Below are 22651 nucleotides of genomic sequence, written 5' to 3'. Positions count from 1 at the left end.
GTTCTGGACTCTTCTCTGCTGCATCCTGTGCTTCTGATCAAGACATCCTTCGACGGTAAGATTGCCCTTCTTTCTAATACGTTATTTCCTTTCTAACCTACTAACATGTTACTAACAAATGCATTATAATAGCAGTTGTTTTTCATTCTTTAATAAGTGATTAGTACATGCAATAAAGGCATTACAATACCAGTTGTCTGTCATTCTTAGCAAGTAATTAATATATACTATAATAAAGGCATTACAATACCAGTTGTCTGTTCATTCTTTAATGGTTAATATATGTATGCTATTGGACTCTTTTCTCTTCTACATTGTTTTGATGTGATCACATCTTTTGTTTACCTGATCACCTGATCATCTCTGTTTACATAAATATCAATCTCGTACAAAAATACCATTCTCGTACAAACAAATATTAATCTCGTACAAATATACCATTCTCGTACAAACAAATATTATTTTCGCACAAATATATCATTCTCGTACAAACAAATATTAATCTCGTACAAATATACCATTCTCTTACAAACAAATATTATTTTCGCACAAATATACCATTCTTGTACAAACAAATACCAATCTGTCTATTTGTTACTATTTTGTCTCTTATATATTTCAATAAACATTTTCAAATTAATTTCTGTAGTTGTGTCTTTTTTTTAATCTGTTACTCTTGCAGACAGGAAATGTACTTTCAGTCTCAAAGTTGCATTATTCTAATGAGACAGGGCGTGGCTATCAATAACAATATACAAGGAGCCGATGCAGGTCCTGGCGCAGGTGAGGAGCAGCACAGAGCCAGTGAAGGTGTAGGTGTCGATATACAAGGAGCCGATGCAGGTGAGCCTTCATTGCGTTTCTTCTAAGAACAGTTTTACTGCAAGTAGGGCAATGATAATGGGCCTCTGTTCTGCAGGCCAAATGGCATTTGCATACTCTTTTGTCTAGAAATTATTGAGAGGATGTTCAAGAAATTTTTTCAAATTGTACTCTCATACACGCTACCTTAATTTTTTTTTGTCTTGTTTTTTGTTCAGGGGCAGAAGATAAATAAACATCTTGAATGTTAAAAAAAAGAAAAGAAAAGGATGATACACAGACAATGAGCTTGATAGTGAGAGAGATGATAGTATGTTTGTGAATGAGTTTGGGTGAAAGCTTTGATAGTGTATGAGAAATAGTATAGTAATGAATGAGAGTTTGATAGCATGCATGAAAATCTTTGATAGAGTGTGAGAGACATTACACTAACGGTCAAGAGAGAGTTTGATAGTGTGTGCAAGAATGTTTGAAATATGTCTTGAACAGTCTCTCTTTTGCTTATTAGTACCCTTTTTGAAGTGCTTACAAAAAAAAACTTATCACACCCATCTTACCTTGGAAAAAGATTGCATTTTTAATATGGACTGTCCAGTGAGCCTGAACTTTCTTCTGAGTCATTGGCTTCAGTGAAGGGCACAAGGGGCAATGATACAATGTGCAACAAGATGTGCATTTTGATATCAGCTGATTTACACCAGCTAGAACTATTGATTGATGCATCTGTAAGCATAAATTGAAGAGACGAAAATGAAAATAATTCTTGTGTATAATATTCTTTGAACGTTTGTCATCTGTTTGTTAGTATTCCATGTATCTCTCGATTTGAAGAACCATTTTAACATTAAGATGACTTGTTATTCCATCTTTATTTTAAATAATTTTAAGTAACACCCCATCTAAACAACAATTATAAAGAGTAGGTCACCTGCAAACTTCTCTGTCACTTTTCAAAACAACAGACCCAAACAAGAGCCAGTAAAACAGTACATTTTTTCAATGCCTAAACAAAATTAAGATCTTCACTAATTTACTGGATGAAGAAATGATACCCGATAGCATGACGGGATACATCAGATAAATATCAGGACAGTTTCGATAACATTATCTTATAGATTAAACAACAATTTTACATCTAGCTAATCTTGTATGAACGAGGTAAATATAATGTACTTACATCAATTATTTAATGGTCGTCGACTCCTCTAAACACGTGCATACCGCCAACACCTGTGCATGTGAGATATACCAGATAAATATCAGGATCGTTTTTGATAACATTTACCAAATAATGAACAACTCTTTTAATTTACACAAAAAAATTGTACAAAAATTGTACATAAATATACTTACAAGTAGCCTGTATGTGCATTAAACGCATGTGTCTGTTTCTGCGTGTCCACGAGCTGCTGAGAATGTGTGTCGGACTGCGCATGCGTGATTGAGAACACGTGTTGGACTGCGCAAGTGCGGCTGAGACTGCATGTATCTGAGTGCGCATGCGTGTCTGAGAATGCATGTGTTGGACTGCGCATGCATGTCTGAGATTGCATGTCTGCAGCCAGACCCTTCTCAGTGATGCTGGGCAGCGAGCGGGAAAACACGGAGCGGATTTACAGAATTAGTGGATCTTTAGCGGAGTGATAACGGAACACTTTAATGGAAATCCTGTCAAAGGGAGAGGAGGGGGTCGAGAAGGTCTCGGGCACCTCAGCCGATGAGGGCAGAGGGACAGTGGTTCTAGCACCAATTCTCAAACTTGAGAATTTCACAGAACTAAAAAATGGACTGGAAAAAATTATTGGCATCTTGACAAAATTTCAAGAAATAATTGCTCCTGTAATTTGTATTTAGACACATGTGGCTATATCACACTTGCAGCCAGTTAAAGTGGAGAAAAGTTGACTAAACCTTTGTGTTGTGTCTCTCACTGAGGATGAAGTGAAGAAAGGAAAGAAGTGTAAAGAAAAAAATTGTGGAAAAACATGGACAATCTCAAGGATACAAGTCCAACTCCAGAGATCTTAAAGCCCTCCTGTGGTGAAAATCAAGTTTTTAATGTTGTTTATATATCTATGTAGTGTTTTTAATATGCTTTAAGTCAAACCATATGCAAATTCATAAGTCAGCACCATTGCTGAGTATTTTATGTTTAAAACTGCAGTAAATCAAAAACCCACGGTTTGAAATCGGTGGTGTTTGTGATGTCACAGACTACCTCGTAACCAATCACAACAATGTTGCTGGCGGGCTTTAGCATATCATTAACTAAGAGAGCTCTGAAGCAGGAAAGTCTCGAGAGAAGCCAGGTTATCCCGGTATATATTCTGTTGATATGAAAAATTGTGTAGATTTATCAATATAGCGAGTCTATTAAGATATTATGATGAACTATATTCCTTTCTCCACTGACGTTCTGAGTTGTTCAAAGTGTTTGAAAGTATACTGATTGTTAGAAGGCAGCTGTCTGACTCTCGAACAGGAACATGGTTTGTGTAACATTAAGCAACACATTATTAGCTGTTTGATAACGTAGTCAAGCAAAAGGCTAATCATATTAATCCATATTAATTAATGACAGAACCGTCACAAGTGCTGTGCCAAGTGTGCGAGCGCATAGCGGCTCACGCCAAAGTTAAGTATAGCTGACTTGAAGTAAAGCCAATAAAGTTCATGTTTTTGTCCTTCTAAATACTTTAATACTATAAAACATAGCTAAAACAATATTGCTCTGAGCGTGAGCATGTGACTGTGATTCATGTGCATATTCAGTCAGTGTGGAATCACACGTCAAGTTCTGAGAGAGATATTCAGTCCATTATAAATTCTGATTTTGGCTCCTCTGGAATGGATCAAACCATAGATATTAGCCTACCTGATGAGTTCAAGTAAATACCCTGGAAATCCGCACTCATTCAAGGATGTGCATTCATTTCATGTACGGAGAAGACACAAACAACAAATCGTCACTGCAGCAACAATAGCCTATACTCACCGAGCCGCCGCGAGTGAGTGGAGGCGGGGCTAATTTGCATATTCATTTATCTGTGTATATTAAATGAGGCAAGGGTATAGAGTTACAGTCAAGCTATTTTAAAGTATGAAGAAATTTTTTTCACTTGAATTTTTTTTTAAATGTCATTTTAGTGATCAAAGATGAGTTTTAAGGTAAAATAATTTACTACAGGGGGACTTTAATGTTCCTGTGTCCACTGTGCGTAATATCATCAAGAGGTTTACAGCCCATGGCACTGTAGTTAACCTCCCTGGACATGGACGGAAAAGCAAAATTAATGGACAATTACAACAAAGGATTGTTACCCACTGCTGACACAAAGGCATAAAAAAGTCTCCACCAGAGGTCATGGGTATTCCAGCAGGACAATGACCTGAAACACACTTCAAAAAGCACTCAGAAATAGTTACAAACAACTTACACTACAATGTAATGTAGTGAGTGTACAGCTTGAATAACAGTGTAAATTTGCTGTCCCCTCAAAATAACTCAACACACAGCCATTAATGTCTGAACTGTTGGCCACAAAAGTGAGTACACCTCTAAGTAAAAATGTCCAAATTGGGCCCAATTAGCCATTTTCTCTCGCCGGTGTCATGTGACTCGTTACAAGGTCTCAGATGTAAATGGGGAGCAGGTGTGTTAAATTTGGTGTTATCAATCTCACTCTCTCATACTGGTCACTGGAAGTTCAACATGGCACCTCATGGCAAAGAACTCTCTGAGGATCTAAACAAAGGAATTGTTCTACGTAAAGATGGCGTAGGCTATAAGAAGATTGCCAAGACCCTGAAACTGAGCTGCAGCACGGTGGCCAAGACCATACTGTAGGACCAAAATCAGTTCAAATTAAATAATTAATTTATAGGGAATTATAAAGAGTCATTTAGTTTACAACCGAGCAACTGAATCGTCCAGCGTTCATCTGCTCGGACCACAATAAGCTCTCGTAGCGGATGTGAATATCCAACTATTGTGAAAACCCTAATTAATAGCTCAGTAACAGGATCGACAGTTTAAGACATTAAATTTTTGAACACAAAATACAAGACACTTTCTTTTAAAATCTACAAGAGACTTTGATTATTCTAATACAAACTAATCTAACACAAACTCGCACAAACATTCATACACATTCATACACGTTGCAGAAAGAAAGGAAATGAGAAAGTTTTTAGAGAAAGTGAAATGATGATCTTATATGGAAATACAATTTATTTATTTATTTGTGTAGCCTGCCTTATTTAGGCAATCCTCACTGCATGTATAGTTATTACCAAACTAACTATAAAACACAGTTCTTCCTCTTTTCATTTCTATTTTAAAAAATATGTGGCAATAGGTGCATATAGTCTGCAAATATAAAACAACCCCTGACTCTTTTTGTTACATGTCAGTTTTAATGGCCAACAATAGCCAATTATAAAAGTATTAGCAAAAGGTATAAGAAGTAGGGCTGGGCGATATATCGCATGCGATTCTCACGCGCATTTCATCAGTAAAGCCGGTTCCCTGATTACCGCTAAATCGCCATCACCTGCTATCGAAGATGAATCGCCTTCGATAATGAACCCGATTTTGCGTGGCTTGTCCGTGAACTACGGCTCTGTCTATTAAAAGGCGCTCCATTTGAAAGCAGGTGATGGCGATTTAGCGGTAATCAGGGAACCGGCTTTACTGACGAAATGCGCGTGAGAATCGCATGCGATATATCGCCCAGCCCTAATAAGAAGCTACAATAAAAAATAAAGCAAATGATTCAGTCAAACATACAAAGTCAGCGCTCTAGTAGGCTACAACAGCAAACTATAAGTTATGAGATTTCACTTTTAGTTAAACAAATTATAGATTTATGAGACCAAAGATCACCCGTTAGATTTACAAAAGATGAATTATATTATGTTTAAGCACTACAGAGACATCAGAGCCAGCGGCAAACGTCAGAAGGATTAGCCGAGGTTAGGCTGTTCTCGGCGGGGTACATGAGCGCTGAGCGCCCGGTGATTGCCTGGATCTTACAACTCCAAATAGGTGCTACATTTTATCAATAAACCACAAATTTGAGCATTAAACCAGTACATTCTTGCCTGAATACTCTTAATTCTACATATCATGACATAAAAACAGTAATGTGTTTAAATTACTATTGACGCTTGCTGGTTAGTGTGAGATGCATTCTGGGATACCTGGCTGACTCAAGTCTGCGCAAGTCACCTCTTGATGCATCCTCAATAAAAGGGGCGGCTCAAGAACACATCCAGGGATTTACTTGGCTAGATGTGAACTTTGAACTGGAACAGTACTTGGACAGCGACTGATGACGTTTCACAAGAACACAGACAAGAACGCATATTGAGAAACGGCTAACTATGAATGAATGAGGCATTTCAGGGTCGCTCCTCATCCACAACCTGGATAATTCAACAGCAGCCACAGAGCAACAGCGCCAACTATATGTGGAGATGAGAGATTTGGCTGTATCTAACTTACACAGAAGAGACATTTTTTCTCAGCAATAAAGATGAACTACTTATCATGATTTCAGACTGTGGTGATGTGGTTTCTCCACTGCATGGATCTTCAAGTGTATCTTCAGGTGACTTTTAATAGTGAAACTCTTTCCACACTGATCACACGTGTGCGGCTTCTCTGTGCTGTGGATCATCTCATGTCTTTTCAGATGTGCTAACTGACTGAATCTCTTGTCACACTGTGAACAATTGTAAGGTTTTTCTCCAGTGTGGATCCTCTCATGTGTTTTCAGATGTGATGAATCACTGAATCTGTTGTCACAGTGTGAACACTTGTAAGGTTTTTCTCCAGTGTGGATCCTCTCATGTGTTTTCAGATTTGATGACCCGCTGAATCTATTATCACAGTATGGACACTTGTAAGGTTTTTCTCCAGTGTGAATTCTCTGGTGCACTTTTAAATTGTTTACTTTAGTAAAAGTTTTCTCACACTCAAAGCACACATACTCTCTCACAACAGTATGAATTTTCTCATGTTCATTTAAATATGGCAGAATAGAACATGAATGTGGCTTCTCCTTTGTATGAACTCTCAGGTGTCTCTTCAGGGCTGATGACCCTAGAAATGATTTGTCACATTGATCACATGTGTGTGGCTTCTCTCCAGTGTGAACTTTCATATGACTCTTAAGATCTCCTTTTTGTTTGAAGCTCTTCCCACATTGATCACAAGTGAACGGTCTCTCTCCAGTGTGGATCTTCATGTGTTCCTTAAGATGTCCTTTTCGTGTGAATCTCTTCCCACACTGATCACAGGTGAATGGCTTCTCTCCAGTGTGAATCCTCATGTGTGCTTTAAGGTGTGATGATTGACTGAAGCTCTTCCCACACTGATCACAGGTGAACAACTTCTCTCCAGTGTGAATCCTCATGTGAATCTTAAGATGTTGTCTGGTTGACAAACTCTTTCCACACTGAGTGCAGGTTGTAGATTTCTTGGCTCTTCTTTTCTTTAGAAATGTATTTTTAGTCTTTGAGTGACTCAAAGGTTTTTCTCCAGGTTTGTCATGATGTTCCTCCTCCACTTCACTCAGTTCTTCACTCTCCTCCTTCACTTCCATCAGCTCTGAAATAAAAGAAAAAAGTAATTTCATTTTCAGTAAATCAAAATAATTTAAAGAGAGAAATATGAAGTTAAAGGTCATTAAATTGAGACTTGTTGTGATTCGCCTTATTCACCTCGAACGTTCTAAGGAGCTTGAGGGGTACACCTACCACTTCCAGGAATTCTCGCGTTGCGATTTCTCTTATTAGCGGCCGCACTGCTGTGTTCCCCAGTGCACTTCGTCACACAGGAAAAATCCAACAGAGGACAAACCTTTAACCGTTCTCCAGATGATAAGGGACTACGTCGATCGTGGGTAAAAAATATCAGAAGGGATCCTGGTCACTGGCATGAAGTTGGTTTGACGTTGGACGTTTGATATTCGCAAATTTAGGGACTGTCTCTTAGTTACATCGGACATTGGTATGCATGATTCTAACTTCAATAACATTTGAAGGGAATAATTAACAGCCATAAAACCAACTGTAAAGTGTTCATCTAGGTGTCAGCTATGATGCACACCTTTTTATATTTATAATATTTATTAAAATAAACTGTCAAATCATGAGTAAAAATTGCTATTTTACATTACTTTATAATACGCTCATAAATATGTCATAATTTAAAGCTCAATAACATTTGAAGGGAATAATTTAGTCATAAAACCAACTGTAAAGTGTTCATCTACATGTCGGCTATGATGCACACCTTTTATGTTTTTAATATTTATTAAAATAAACTGTCAAATCATGCGTAAAAATGGCAAGATTCATAGTCCACAGAGTTGTTTCCATTGATAGTACCGCATCGGAGTCCAACTTCCGGGTTTGTGTACCCCTCAACGGCGTTCGAGTTTTCAAAATGGTGATTCAAGGCGAATCATGCCAGGTGAATAAGGCGAATAGACGACTGCTACAAAACATTCCGATCATTTTGAAGCATTTGCATAAATTAGTTGCATATGTCCCTGAAACTTTAACATTAATCTTCCAATCGTAAAGGACCAGCTGTCGTTCCAACGACAGAATCCAGTGGTCTGGTGAAGGTATAATGTGTGTACGTCTTTTCAGCGCTCCTGTAAAGTTCACTTAATTTTAGAAATTAGTCTCAATTTTACTTTAGCTGCTCGTTTAATCTGACTCCAATTTCAAATGTTTTTACATCAAGATTTACTGAATTAAGACAATCAGCACTGAATGGACGTCTTCTGGCTACAGAATTTCCCAAATCGCTGCTCTGCCACCTTCCCTTAAATAATTCTTAATAATTCATTATAAATAATATTAAGAAAATAAAGAAAACATTGCTCTGTAATATTTTCAGTCAATGACAAAATGATCTAATGTGTTATTAACAACCATATTTTGACATTTGATATTTAATTTATTTTCCTAAAACTGTAATTATTAAAGGTCACCTAGAACATGTTTTTAAAAGATGTAATATAAGTCTAAAGTGTCTCCTGAATGTGTCTGTGAAGTTTCAGCTCAAAATACCCCATAGTTTTTTTTTTTATTAATTTTTTTAACTGCCTATTTTGGGGCATCATTAACAATGCACTGATTTACACTTGACCCCGCCCCCTGCCAATCGCGTCTTCCCTGCCACACCAGCTCTCAACTATATTACAGCGCATTTACAAAGTTCACACAGCTAATATAACCCTCAAATGGATCTTTACAAGATGTTCGTCATGCATGCTGTATGCATGCTTCGAATTATGTGAGTAAAGTATTTATTTGGATGTTAACGGTTGATTCTCTATGAGTTTGAGGCTGTGCTCCGTGGCTAACGGCTAATGCTACACTGTTGGAGAGATTTATAAAGAATGAAGTTGTGTTTATGCATTATACAGACTGCAAGTGTTTAAAAATTAAAATAACGACGGCTATTGTCTCCGTGAATACAGTAAGAAACGATGGTAACTTTAACCACATTTAACAGTACATTAGCAACATGCTAACAAAACATTTAGAAAGACAATTTACAAATATCACTAAAAATATCATGTTATCATGATCATGTCAGTTTTTATTGCTCCATCTTCCATTTTTTGATATTGTCCTTGCTTGCTTACCTAGTCTGATGATTCAGCTGTGCACATCCAGACGTTCTGCCCTTTCTAATGGCTTGAATAAGAGCTGGCAATGGCATATGCAAATATTGGGGGCAGAGCCCCCGACTGTTACGTAACAGTCGGTGTTATGTTGAGATTTGCCTGTTCTTCTGAGGTCTTTTAAACAAATGAGATTTATATAAGAAGGAGGAAACAATGGAGTTTGAGACTCACTGTATGTCTTTTCCATGTACTGAACTCTTGTTATTTAACTATGCCGAGGTAAATTCAATTTTTTTGAATCAAGGGCACCTTTAAGGGCCGTTCACAGCAGACTTCTCCTTCCACTGACTTCCTTTCATACACATGTGAATGTGGGACACCAGAAACACAAGATCAAGTGAAGTTTGCAGTAAAGTGGAGTAGATTGTATATTTTAAAATTTTGGAGTGATTATTTTTTATTATTGGTATTATTATTCGTTATTCGTATGTTTTTAAAAATATATCACGTCATATCTTGACGTTTCAGCTTCTGTAGAAAGTTCACATGCTCAAAGTTTAGACTGATTTGTTTCAATATAACAGACTAAAATAATGGACAAAATATCTTAATAGAACATGATCTTTACTTAATATTGCATAATTTTGACATACATCATACAGTGTATTGTTGGCTATTGCTACAAATATACCCATGTGACTGGTTTTGTGGTTTGGGGTCACATTTAATGGAAATACTGAATTTTAAAGTTGTCTTACAGCTGTAAAACGGCATGAGGGTAAGTAATAAATGACAGAATTTTGATTTTTGGGTGAACTAACCCTTTAATTACAAGTAACCAGCCCTAAACCAAACCCTAACTCTTGCTCTACAGTAAGTCCACTTGAATGAAATGACTGAGTGAATTCAGGCACTGAGTGCATCTGAAGGAAGGGCTGCTGATTTCAGTTTGTGCTGCTGTTTAATAATCATTTGAAACTGGAAATTCCTTCAGCATGTGCAAACCTTAATTAAACCATTTCAAGATCAATTAAACAGGAATTTACACCTGAATGATATTACACTGGAATGAATGGATTCAGTAATATTCTCTGTAATATTATACTTCTGTATATTTTCTATTTCTGTAGAGCTGGACATTTTAATAATGATCAAATGACTGAGTTCAGCTGTGAGAATAAAACCAACCTGTTTGTTCCTCAATATCTTCATGTTTCACACTGAATGTTTCTTCAATCTTTATTTCTTCAAACTCCTCTTTATTAAACTCAATCTTTATGTTTTCTGTTTCCTCTTTATTAAACTCAATCTTCATATCTTCAGTCTCCTCTTTAATAAATGCCATCTTTAAGAAGAGAATAATTAACAGAGTTAAAAGTCTTCAACGACCTGTTGGACAAAAAAAAAAAAAACACTCAAAACTAACGCTGCAAATTAATAAACTTCATATTTCAGGCATTTATGATCCTCATATGGTATTTAATGAATTATAGATTATATTTAAATTATTACACTTTGATGAAACATGATTAATTAGTTTGTTAGTGTTTGTTGTTCTCGTTCATGTTCACTGTTCGAACAGCACGAGTCGTGATTCACTGAATCATTTCTCAAAGTGTTTGATTCAATTGACTCGGAGTTGAAAAGTTCAGTTTCTCCATCATGACTCTCCAGAGACTGAACTTGTGTTCGTGATAAACTGATTTATGATTTATAGAGAGAAATGAGACGCAGGTTTTACAGTGGATATGAGTTTTACTCACACAAATATCCTTCATTACAGTTAGATAAAGAATCACAATGTTACATTAGATAGTAAATAAATTCATTTCACATCGCTTTAAAAAACGGTAACAACTATAAATCATTTAACTGTTCCTATCGATTAAAACAGCTTAAATTCTTAAAACAAACCTTTATTCAGCAGAATCACAGATGCAGGAGCGCGGCGCAGTCTTATGACGTCATGTCGTCACTCCAAAATAAAAGTCATGCATTGTCTACAATCACAGAAGTGCATAGAAATCCAACTATTTTACCAGATAATTTTTTGTATATTAAAATTAAAACAGTGACAAATATGATACAAACGATGTTTTAAAAAATATTTGTGAAAAGTTTTTTTTTTTGTTAAAAACCACAGTGGAGTGGTATACTATTTTTTGGCAGCTGTTACAGAAACATGTTTACAAAAAAATCTTCTGATTTAACCTTGAGATTTGAAGTATTAGATAGCTTAAATATTTGCACCACTATTTACAATGACACTGATAATTCTTAATTTCTGATAGAAATGCAAAATCAATCTGTAGTTATTAATAGAATAATGAGACACAAACCTTTACATTCAATTGCGTTTGGCCCCATTTATTTTTGATCACAGTAATACACGTTAACCTCAGATTTCATTTGATAGATTATAAGCCGGCCGTACGCAGGGTTTCATGATTACTGAGGTCAGAAAATTTTGTTTGTTTGGGGGGTACGGGGGCATGTTTCCCTAGAAAATTTAGATTTCCCTGGTGTACATATGTGCATTTTTAAGACGTTTTAAGGCCAACAAACAGGATATCAAATAGCTTTAAAACCATGTGACTAAATACAGTGGTGTGAAAAAGTGATTTTTTAATTTTTTTCCATGTTTGTCACACTTTATTGTTTCAGATCATCAAACAAATTTAAATATGAATCAAAGATAACACAAGTAAACACAACATGCAGTTTTTAAATGAAGGTTTTTATTATGAAGGGAAAATAAAATCCAAACCCACATGGCCCTGTGTGAAAAAGTGCTTGCCCCCCACTGTTAAAACATAACTTAAGTATCTAAAGATTAACGGTATTCTGCTCTGTTGCTTAAATGAACAATGAAGAATGAGATTTATTTGCTCACCCTCATGATTTTGCCCACATGACTGACTTCTGCAGAAACACGAAATATGGAAACACATTGTGAATCACTCAAGTGTCAGCAAACAGTGCGTGTAATTCACTAATTATTCATTCTGTCAGTTTTGGTGACTAACAGCCTAGTCCAGGGGTGTCCAGTCCTGCTCCTGGAGGCCTGCACTGTCCTACAGAGATCAGCTCACCTGAACCAGCTAATCAGCTTCTTACTTGGCATATTAGAAACTTCCAGGCTACTGTGGAAGTCAATGGGTCTTCAAAATATCTTCTTTTGTCTTCAGCAAAGAAATGTTTACAGGTTTAGAATCGAGGGTGAGTAAATTTCATTTTTAGTTGAATTATCCCTTTAACTTAAAATAACTTTCACTGACATCTTAAGATAATAATAATAATTAAAGCTGCAAGCAGCGATGAAAGGGCCCTCGCACCCGAGCTCACCGCCACCCGTTGGCCTCAGGAAAACAGTGAACAGTGGGCGACATGTAAGCGAGTGAATACAGGAGAATTATGCCATTAAGTCATTTTCGAAATGCCACACTTCCTGTGGCCAACAGGTGGCGCTTTGACCATCACTGAATATTGCCATGCTGATGTCTTCAGGCAAGGACTATCATCGAACATGTGAAGTTTGAAACAGATCGGACATTGTATGCCTGAGTTACAACAACTTCCTGTTTCTTTCGTGGTGTTATTTGCATACATTAGCACTTAGTCAAGTGTTGCATGATTTAACATGTTTCTAGCATGTTTGGTACTTTGTGGCATAATGAAACTTGAATCTGGTAGTGAATTACAGTGTAAAGCATGCCATTTCCTGTTACCAGCAGGTGGCGCTATGGCTAACTGAATATTGTCATATAGATGTCTTTAGGCCAGGACTCTTATCACTCATGTGAAGTTTGGAGCAGATCGGATATTGTATGCTTGAGTTACAACAGCTTCATCATTCATGGCGAAACATCAGAATTTGTCAGTCCGCCACAGACACGCCCTTCACCGAAATCTCAAGATCTTTGATATTTAACATCTCCAAGGCCTTAAGATTAGATTGGCCATATATGATGTTGATCTGGTTCAATCTCTATGTGGAGTTAATCACAGTGTAAAACATGTAATTTCCTGTTGCCCCCAGGTGGCGCTATGACTGTAACTGAATATTGTCATATAGATGTCTTCAGGTCAGGACTCTAATAAAACATGTGAAGTTTGGGGCAGATCCGACATTGTATGCCCGAGTTACAACAACTTCCTGTTTCATGGCGAAACATCAAACTTTGCCAGGCCGCCACGGACACGCCCTTCAGCGAAAACTCTAGATCTTTGCAATTTAACGTATCAAAGGCCTTTAGATTAGACTGACCAAATATGATGTTGATCTGATTAAAGCTCTAGGAGGAGTTCATTAAAGTACAACATCTGGAAATGGCAAAAACTGCACAAATTTTGCAAAGAAAATTCAAAATATCTCACTTCTAGTTGGTTTTCAGATTTCACTCCAAGAGACTTTTTTGTAGGTATTGGGCTGTTAGATGTGTGTACCAAATTTCATACCTGTACGTGAAACGTAGTGTCAGGGGCACTTCGTTGAAATTTTTTAGGTGGCGCTATTGAGCCATTTTGCCACACTTAATTCTGAAACCCACATCAGACGTAAATTTTCACCACTTCTGATGCGTCTGCAAAGTTTAATGAGTTTTCGAGTATGTTTCGGCCCTCAAAAAAGTGATTCACCTTACATGGCGAAACATCAGACTTTGTCGGTCACCACGGACACGCCCTTCAACGAAAACTCAAGATCTTCGCAATTTAACATCTCAAAGGCCTTAAGATTAGACTGGCCATATATGATGTTGATCTGGTTAAATCTCTATGAGAAGTTAATCACAGTGTAAAACATGTCATTTCCTGTTGCCCCCAGGTGGCGCTATGACTGTAACTGAATATTGTCATATAGATGTCTTCGGGTCAGGACTCTAATAAAACATGTGAAGTTTGGGGCAGATCAGACATTGTATGCCTGAGTTACAACAACTTCCTTTTTCATGGCGAAGCATCGAACTTTGCCAGGGCGCCACGGACACGCCCTTCAGTGAAAACTCTAGATCTTCGCAATTTAACATCTCAAAGGCCTTTAGATTAGACTGACCAAATATGATGTTGATCTGATTAAAGCTCTAGGAGGAGTTCGTTAAAGTACAACATGTGGAAATAGCAAAAACTGCCAAAATTTTGTAGAGAAAATTCAAAATATCTCACTTCCTGTTGGGTTTACAAACTTTGCACCCGGGGCTTTTTTGTAGGTATCGGGCTGTTACATCTGTCTACCGAATTTCATAACTGTACGTGAAACGTAGCACGAAGGGCGCTTAATTGAAATTTTGTAGGTGGCGCTGTCGAGCCATTTTGCCACACCTAATTCTGAAACCCATATCAGATGTAAATGTTCACCACTTCTGACGCGTGTGCAAAGTTTCATGAGTTTTTGTGAATGTTTAGGCCCTCAAAAATGCGATTCATTTTGGAGAAGAAGAATAATTGGCTAAGCAATTCCAATAGGGTCCTCACACCATCGGTGCTCGGGCCCTAATAATAATCATTAATTAATAAATATCATAATAGAAGTAAGGACTAGTCATATCTTAAGCTAAGCCCTGTCTGTGAAATCTTCCAATTAATACCAAGGTATAAAACCAGCAGCTTCCCTTTTCCTGTTGTTAGGCAAGGCAAGACAATTTTATTTGTATAGTACATTTCATACACAATGGTAATTCAAAGTGCTTTACATAAAGAAGAAGAATAAAAATAGAACATAAGGAATAGAAATAACAGTAAAAACTGACAATTTTGCTATTTGGATAGAAGAGCTTGGAAGTCTCAGGGAGTTTTTTGTTGTTGTTTTTGTCCGTCAGAGTGGATCTAAACGGATCTATCAATCAGAGAGGATCTGAATGGATCTTCCTCACACAACAGGACTGCTACCTGTTAAGGCACTTCAAACTGATAAACAAAGTTTCAATCTCCCCTTTTGCCAAGACACCTCAAACTGCACCACACAGCCCCAATCCCCCTTCCGGAGATATCTTATCTATGCATCGCAGTTCAAATTTCCCCTTTGGAAAGTGTCCTGACTGTAATCCAGAGATATCTTAACCATGCACCACAGCTCAAATTTACCCATGGTTTGTACCAAATTTTAACCTAATCACAAATGCTTTCTTCCTAATTCTCCCAGCTCTTTCAACCAGACAGCAATATTTAAAATGCATTAAAAGTCAGGAATAACATGATACATAAAAGATATAAAATACATTAAAAATGAAATAAAAACAGGAAAAGGAATTAAAAGAATAAAAAGATAATATGTATAAAATAAAGTGCAAACAGTTCGGACATAGCACAGTGCTCAATCAGCAAATGCATAGATAAAAAGATGTGTTGTGGCTACTGTTGGAGCACATCTGATCTCTTCTGGAAGCTGGTTCCAGCTGCGGCTGGCGTAACAGCTAAAAGCAGACTCTCCTTGCTTCGAGTGAACCCTTGGTATTTCTAAATGACTTGATCCTGATGATCTGAGTGATCTGTTAGGTTTATATTGTATGAGCATATCTGCAATGTATTGAGGTCCTAGACCATTGAGTGATTTATAAACAAGTAACAGAACTTTAAAATCAATTCTAAATGCAACTGGAAGCCAGTGCAAGGACCTGAGGACTGGTGTGATGTGTTCATGTTTTCAGGTTCTGCTCAGAATCCTGGCAGCAGCGTTCTGTACGAGCTGCAGCTGTCTTATGGTCTTTTTGGGAAGGCCAGTGAGGAGCCCATTACAATAATCTACCCTGCTGGTGATGAAAGCATGAACAAGTTTCTCTAAGTCTTGACTGGAGACAAAGCATCTAATTCTTGCAATATTTTTGAGATGATAATATGCTGATTTAGTTACTGTCTTTACATGGCTACTGAAACTCAGGTCTGACTCCAAAATCACACCAAGATTCCTGACTTGATTTTTAATTGTTTGACCCCTAGAGTGAAGGTATTTGTTCACTTTGAGAACTTCATCTTTGTTTCCGAACGCAATGACTTCAGTTTTGTCTTTGTTTAACTGAAGGAAGTTTAGGCACATCCAATTTTTAATTTCATCAATGCATTGGCACAGGGAGTCAATGGGGCTGTAGTCGTAAGGTGATAGGGCTAGGTAAATCTAGGTGTCATCTGCATAGCTGTGATATGCAATTTGTTTCTTTCTCATTATTTGGCTCAGTGGCAGCATATATAGGTTGAACAGGAGGGGTGCAAGAATTGAACCTTGAGGGACTCCGCATGTCATGGATGTCCACTCAGACTTATGGTCACCGATACTCACATAATAACCTCTCCCTTCTAAGTATGATCTGAACCATTTAAAGGACCATACCAGAAAGCCCAACCCAGTTTTCCAGCCTGTCAAGAAGAATGTTGTGATCGACAGTGTCCAATGCAGCACTGAGGTCGAGAAGAACCAGCACTGATAATTTACCTGAATCTGTGTTTAGGCGAATATCATTTATTATCTTTATGAACACTGTCTCTGTGCAGTGATGCGGTCGGAAACCAGATTGAAAGTTGTCAAAGTATCCATTCAAGCTTAAGAACTTGTTCAGCCGATTGAAAACAACTTTTTCAATGATCTTGCCTATGAAAGGAAGATTTGAGATTGGCCTGTAGTTGCTCAATATGGTGTTATCCAGATTGCTCTTTTTCAGGAGGGGCTTAACAACTGCAGTTTTCAGGGAGTTTGGAAAAGTCCCAGAGAGAAGTGAGACATTTACCACTTCTAGGAGATCTGCTTCTAAACAGTTAAACACACTTTTGAAAAAAGATGTGGGAAGTGTGTCAAGGGTGCAGGTTGATGTTTTAAGGTGCTGTACTGTTTCTTCCAAAATTTTACCATCAATTGCGTCGAAAACAGACATACTAGCTACTTTCTGAGGTTGTGATCTGATCTGTTTTACCCCAGTGCAGCTCAAGGATGTGCTGATCGCCTTTCTGATATTATTAATCTTCTCAGAGAAGAAGGAAGCAAACTCACAGCATTTGCTGTCTGAGAGCATTTCACTGGGGATCTGACTTGGGGGGGTTTGTTAGTCTCTCTACAGTAGCAAAAAGAGTGTGTAACGGTGGCGACACCCAGATGTACACTTTAAACCTCAAAAAGTTGTTTTTGTTTTTTTCGGGCACCAGACAGTAAAGACTGTCAAATTTAAATATCTCCCGGATAGCTCTAAAGCCACCAGTTACAATAAACAAACTCAAATTTTCCAGTTCATTTCGTTTAATTATAAACAACAACAACAACAACAAAAAAAATAATGATCGTAATAATAATCACAACAACAACACATTAACAAGGTGACAAATTTTCATGGAAAGGAGCAACAATGTTCAATGTTCACAAGGAGCAACAATGTTCACATCTCCGGTAGAGAGAAACAGCTTGAATGCAACGTCAATTCGGCTTTGAACAGTTGGTGACTGTCTGGGTAAATGACCCAAGCAAACAGAGTTTTTTTTTTTTCTTTCAGTCACTCACAAATCGTACAATATGACAGTACAATGGTACAATGAAAGTTTCAAAACACGTCACCGAATATATGCGTTTCCGTCCACATCCGCGTGCTCAAAACTGCATTTTTTCCACATGTAAAGAAAAGAAAATTACATCATTAAACAAAACGTAATGAGCATTTACAAAAACAAATATATCTTCAAAATAAACTGATGCAAAAAGAGGGGAAAAGGGAAAAAAACCCAAACACATTAAATGTAAAAAGGGATGCATAGTTAATGTGCGCGCATCTGATTGCACGCGTTTGTTTGAAAGTGTGTGTGTAGTGTGTGTTGGTGTGTGTGTGGTGTAGAGAGCAAGCGGGGTGTCACTGACCAGGTTTTAGCAGATTTCAGGTTCACATGATGAGTGCTAAGAGAACGACGAGGCGTCTAGTCGGAAATCCATCCATATCAGCTGCACCAACACGCATAAACTGGAGCGGAATTGCATGACACTTGTACGTACAAGCGATCATTTTCTTCTCTCAAACTCACTAGAGCACGTTCAAAAAAAGCAGGCCGGAACCATCACATATGTCACTCGTCGTCTCCCACATCATCGCAGTCACCTTCCATGCTGGATATCAGGCCAGGAACAACGCCTCCTAGGTGCGTTAATTTCCCCTTTTTATCTGCTGAGCTCCTTATTAACACGCTCTCATTATGATGCTTGTTAAATGAAAACACCTGCTGCTCTGCTACAAGTGCGGGTGTTGTTTAAGTTTTTGTTTATAATATTTGAGAAGAAGGTCTGTCTAGCTTTGCCTAATTCCACATTGAAAGCATGAAGAATATCTTTATAGATGTTATAATGGATTTCAAGTTTTGTCTTTCGCCACATGCGCTCAGCTTTTCTGTATTGTCTTTTCATATTTTGCGCTGCTGTTGAGTTTCTCCACGGTGCTTTTTGTCTGCCACTTTTCTTCCTACCTTTCACAGGAGCAATGTTATCAATAACGTTCTGTACTTTTGAGTTAAAAGAATCAAAGAGAAAATCAACAGAGTCTGCAGATATGCTTGGTGTTAAAGATATAGCCTTCATAAACAGTGCACTAGTATTCTTATTTAAGCATCGCTTTTTGACCGAGATAGATCTAGCTTCAACAGTCGGACAGATCAATATATCAAAGAAAATACAGAAATGATCAGATAGCACTACATCCTTAATGACAATGGATGAAATATTTAGACCCTTACTGATAATTAAATCTAGAGTGTGTCCACGATTGTGTGTAGGTCCATGTACATGCTGAGTCAGATCAAAAGTATTCAAAACAGTTATGATTTCTTTTGCCATATTGGATTCTGCATTTTCTATGTGGATGTTAAAGTCCCCAGTAATAGCAAAACAGTCAAACTCAGAGGAAATTGCTGATAACAGTTCTGTAAAGTCCTCCACAAAGGCTGGAGAGTATTTTGGAGGCCTGTAAATAACTATAAGTAGAAAGCGAGGAGCACCTTTTAACACAATACCCATGTATTCGATAGACAAGTAATCACCAAATGACACTTGCTTGCACTGATAGACATCTTTAAATAGAGCAGCTACACCTCCACCTCTCCTAACAGCTCTGCAGACACTCATAAAAGTAAAGTTAGGAGGGGCCGTTTCATTCAGGATTGTTGAACTGCAACTGTCTTCTAGCCATGTTTCATTTAGAAGCATAAAATCTAGGTTGTTTGTGGTTATTAAGTCATTGACTAGAAGTGATTTATTTTTTAGTGAGCAGATGTTTAAAAGTGCTAACTTAACAGTCTTGCTTTCTGTCTCTACAGTAATCTTAGTTTGACATGTAATAGGCAGCAGATTAAATGGGTTTGCCAAACGATTTGAGAAGGCCTTAGGCTTTCTATCACGTAATAAAACAGAAATAGAGAAAGCAACAGGCACACTGGGTTCCCGCATGTTCTGTAAACATTTGATAAAGTCACTGTTATCATAGCGGGGACCCGACACACATCACTGAGAGCTGTTATCGGTTGTTTTTGGTTCACCTAGAACAGATGGAGGAGGGTGAGGGCGCTGGCGTTGTGGCAGGGGTTGAAGAGCTCTCACAGGAGGAGGGGGAGGTCGAGCTGGGCCCACAGGCTTTGGTGGTTTTGGGGCTTGCCACTTTTTTGTTGATATCTGGGGGCTCTCAGCAAAAGAGTGGGAGAGTTTGGTTCCAGCATACACCAGTTCCTCCATTTTCTCTGAAAATCACAGAAGAGGGGATGCTGGAGAGAGGGATAACGTGTCCGGTGAGAGGGGCTGTTGCTCTGGTGTTACCGGAGGTTGTAATATGTTGTCCTGGCTTCCCTGGCTGTTTTCCCGAAAGTCGTCCTTGGGTGCTGAATCTTAGAGCAGTTCTAACACTTCACTGTCTCTCGGTGAGCTCTGTGGGCACAAGGTTATCAAGGTTGCACTGTTGAGGCTTGCACAGCCTCTCGAGGAGAAATCAAAACAAATTAGTGCAGCACAAAGAAAACATGCTGCTGTAAAAATTCAAAATGTGTGAGTTTTTTTATATTAATGACATATGATACAGTTACCACCACACGGCCAAGAGTGCTGTTTTCCACGTTATTGGAATCACGATTGAAAATGTGACAACTTTTATACGTTCAATAATAAGTTAATTAAGTAAATTCAATACAAGTCAGTAAAGTCACTTACATTTTAGATGCATTACTGACTGTTTTTGTTCTATTTCAGCAGCGAAAATAGTTCCAAACAAAGATCACAGCAATATAGCGCATCTCTCACAGCGACAATGAGCTGCGTTTTATTCTTGAATGAATCAGCTGTTTGAACGAATCGTTTGAATAAATGAATAGGACAGTCACTTGCTGCCACCTACTGTTGTTTTAAAAAAAAACAAAAGAAAAATAATTAATCTGTTACAAAATTACACTTTGTTGCCTGGGGTCTGTGGAGACCCCAAAGACCCTGAGGGTGCGTTCACACTTGTCATGTTTGGTTCGATTAAAACGAACCCTGGTGCGATTGCTCGGTTAGTGCGGTTCATTTGAACATATGTGAACGCTGCCATCCGAACCCTGGAGCGCACCAAACAAGCGGACCGAGACCGCTGAAAAGATGGGTCTCGGTCCGCTTCCAAACGAACTCTGGTGCGGTTCGAATGATATATGAATGCAACACGGACCAAAGACATGTAAACGAACCAAAAACAGGAAGACGATACCCTAAAAAGGACAGAATCCTCACGCATGTCGGTTTTTCCTGTCATAGTCGCGAGTTTGCCCATCACAGGCATCAGACGCGCGTCTCCACGCAGCAGATCGTTTGTGTGTGACGGATGGATTCCCGCCGCTGTTTTGACTCCTTTACACATTTTATAAGCTCTTCACGAGTTCCCAGCTGGCCAAAATACCATCACATGCAGGCTATGCACCGCTACGCACACACAACAAGTGCATTTACCTCAGCACACAGCTTTGTTTTGGATGTTCGGTAAGTTCCATCTCAAAATAGGCAGTATGTCATAAAATCCGACCAATCACGTTCTGAATGTATCCCTATGCCTTAAGGTTCGGTGATAAAATTGCCAATCTGAACGCTAATCGGACCAGGACTAAATGTTTGTTTTTCTTTTTTGGTCCGGACCAAATGAACCAAACGAACCAAACTACAAGTGTGAACGCACCCTGAGTGTACTTCCCAAACGAAGACTGCACAAGGGTTAAAGTAGCTAGACAGATTCTGCCAGTGTTGGTTCAGTGTAAACAATGGTGTACATCTGAGTCTTTAAGATGGAGGGAAGTTAGCAAGGGAATAGCATAAAAATCTGAACTTGAGAGCAGCCCTGGAGTACCTCAACAGGACACTTTGTAGATTTATTTGAAATAGCCATTTCCGATCATCAGTCTTGGATCAGAGTATCAGAGCTGATGAGTTGAACCTAGAGCAGGAATGCCCAATCCTGTTCTTGGAGATCTACATACATGTAGAGTTCAGATTCAACCCTGATCGAACACACCTGTCACTGAAGATCTTAGTTCACTGCTTCAGGTGTGTTTAATCAGAGTTGTGCCACACCCCTCGGGGCCACGATGACCACAGTCCCGATGGCGTGCCAGTGGTGGTATATCATAACTTAAAACATATTTTCATAAAAATATTAAGATTGATACCAATGGACATTATAATAAGATATTTGCTATTGAAATCAGTGTGAACAGATGCAGTCTCTCACTATCACAACTTAAGCAGTCATATTCAATACACAGCTACGGCAATAATAAACATAGGCCAACAAAGTGTGACTGAGACCACAAAAAATAAGCTTTTGGAAGAACTTGTGAGATGTGAACCATATTTTATTAACTTATTAAATTAACAGATCCATAACTTAGTAATTATAAATTAAACAAATTGTAAATTGTTGTGAACAAAGATTTTAGCTAAAATATTTGTCATTGTTTGCAGTAACACCATCCAAATAGTGAAACCACACCTAAATAACTGGAAATGATATATCTACAAACATTTCTTATTTAAGTAAAACACTTAACAACATTTTTATTTTTTGGTAAGTAAATATATTTATGTATTTAGTTATTCCATTTTTATATTGTCTATTGTTAATTCTATAGTATTGAATGATGCAATTATTTAAATTGGTTAAGCATAAATAGTTGTTTATTTTATTCACATAGGTACTATATTTTGATTAAATATGTAT

The 22651-nt window shown here is 37.9% G+C and overlaps 1 long non-coding RNA gene and 1 pseudogene across 1 annotated transcript; both read right to left on the bottom strand.

Moving 5' to 3' along the window:
* The window catches only part of LOC125263307, a 50778-nt pseudogene extending 43386 nt beyond the window's left edge, over nt 1-7392 (bottom strand).
* Nucleotides 254-3053, bottom strand: LOC125263546. Its single transcript, XR_007183841.1, has 2 exons — nt 2000-3053; nt 254-1545 (listed from the first exon to the last, which is right to left on the bottom strand). It is a non-coding gene; the product is annotated as an uncharacterized LOC125263546 (long non-coding RNA).
* Nucleotides 7393-22651: the final 15259 nt, after the last annotated feature.

This window comes from Megalobrama amblycephala, linkage group LG1 (genome assembly GCF_018812025.1).
Source record: "Megalobrama amblycephala isolate DHTTF-2021 linkage group LG1, ASM1881202v1, whole genome shotgun sequence".
NCBI lineage: Eukaryota > Metazoa > Chordata > Actinopteri > Cypriniformes > Xenocyprididae > Megalobrama > Megalobrama amblycephala.
This window is presented reverse-complemented; position numbering and strand designations above follow the sequence as displayed.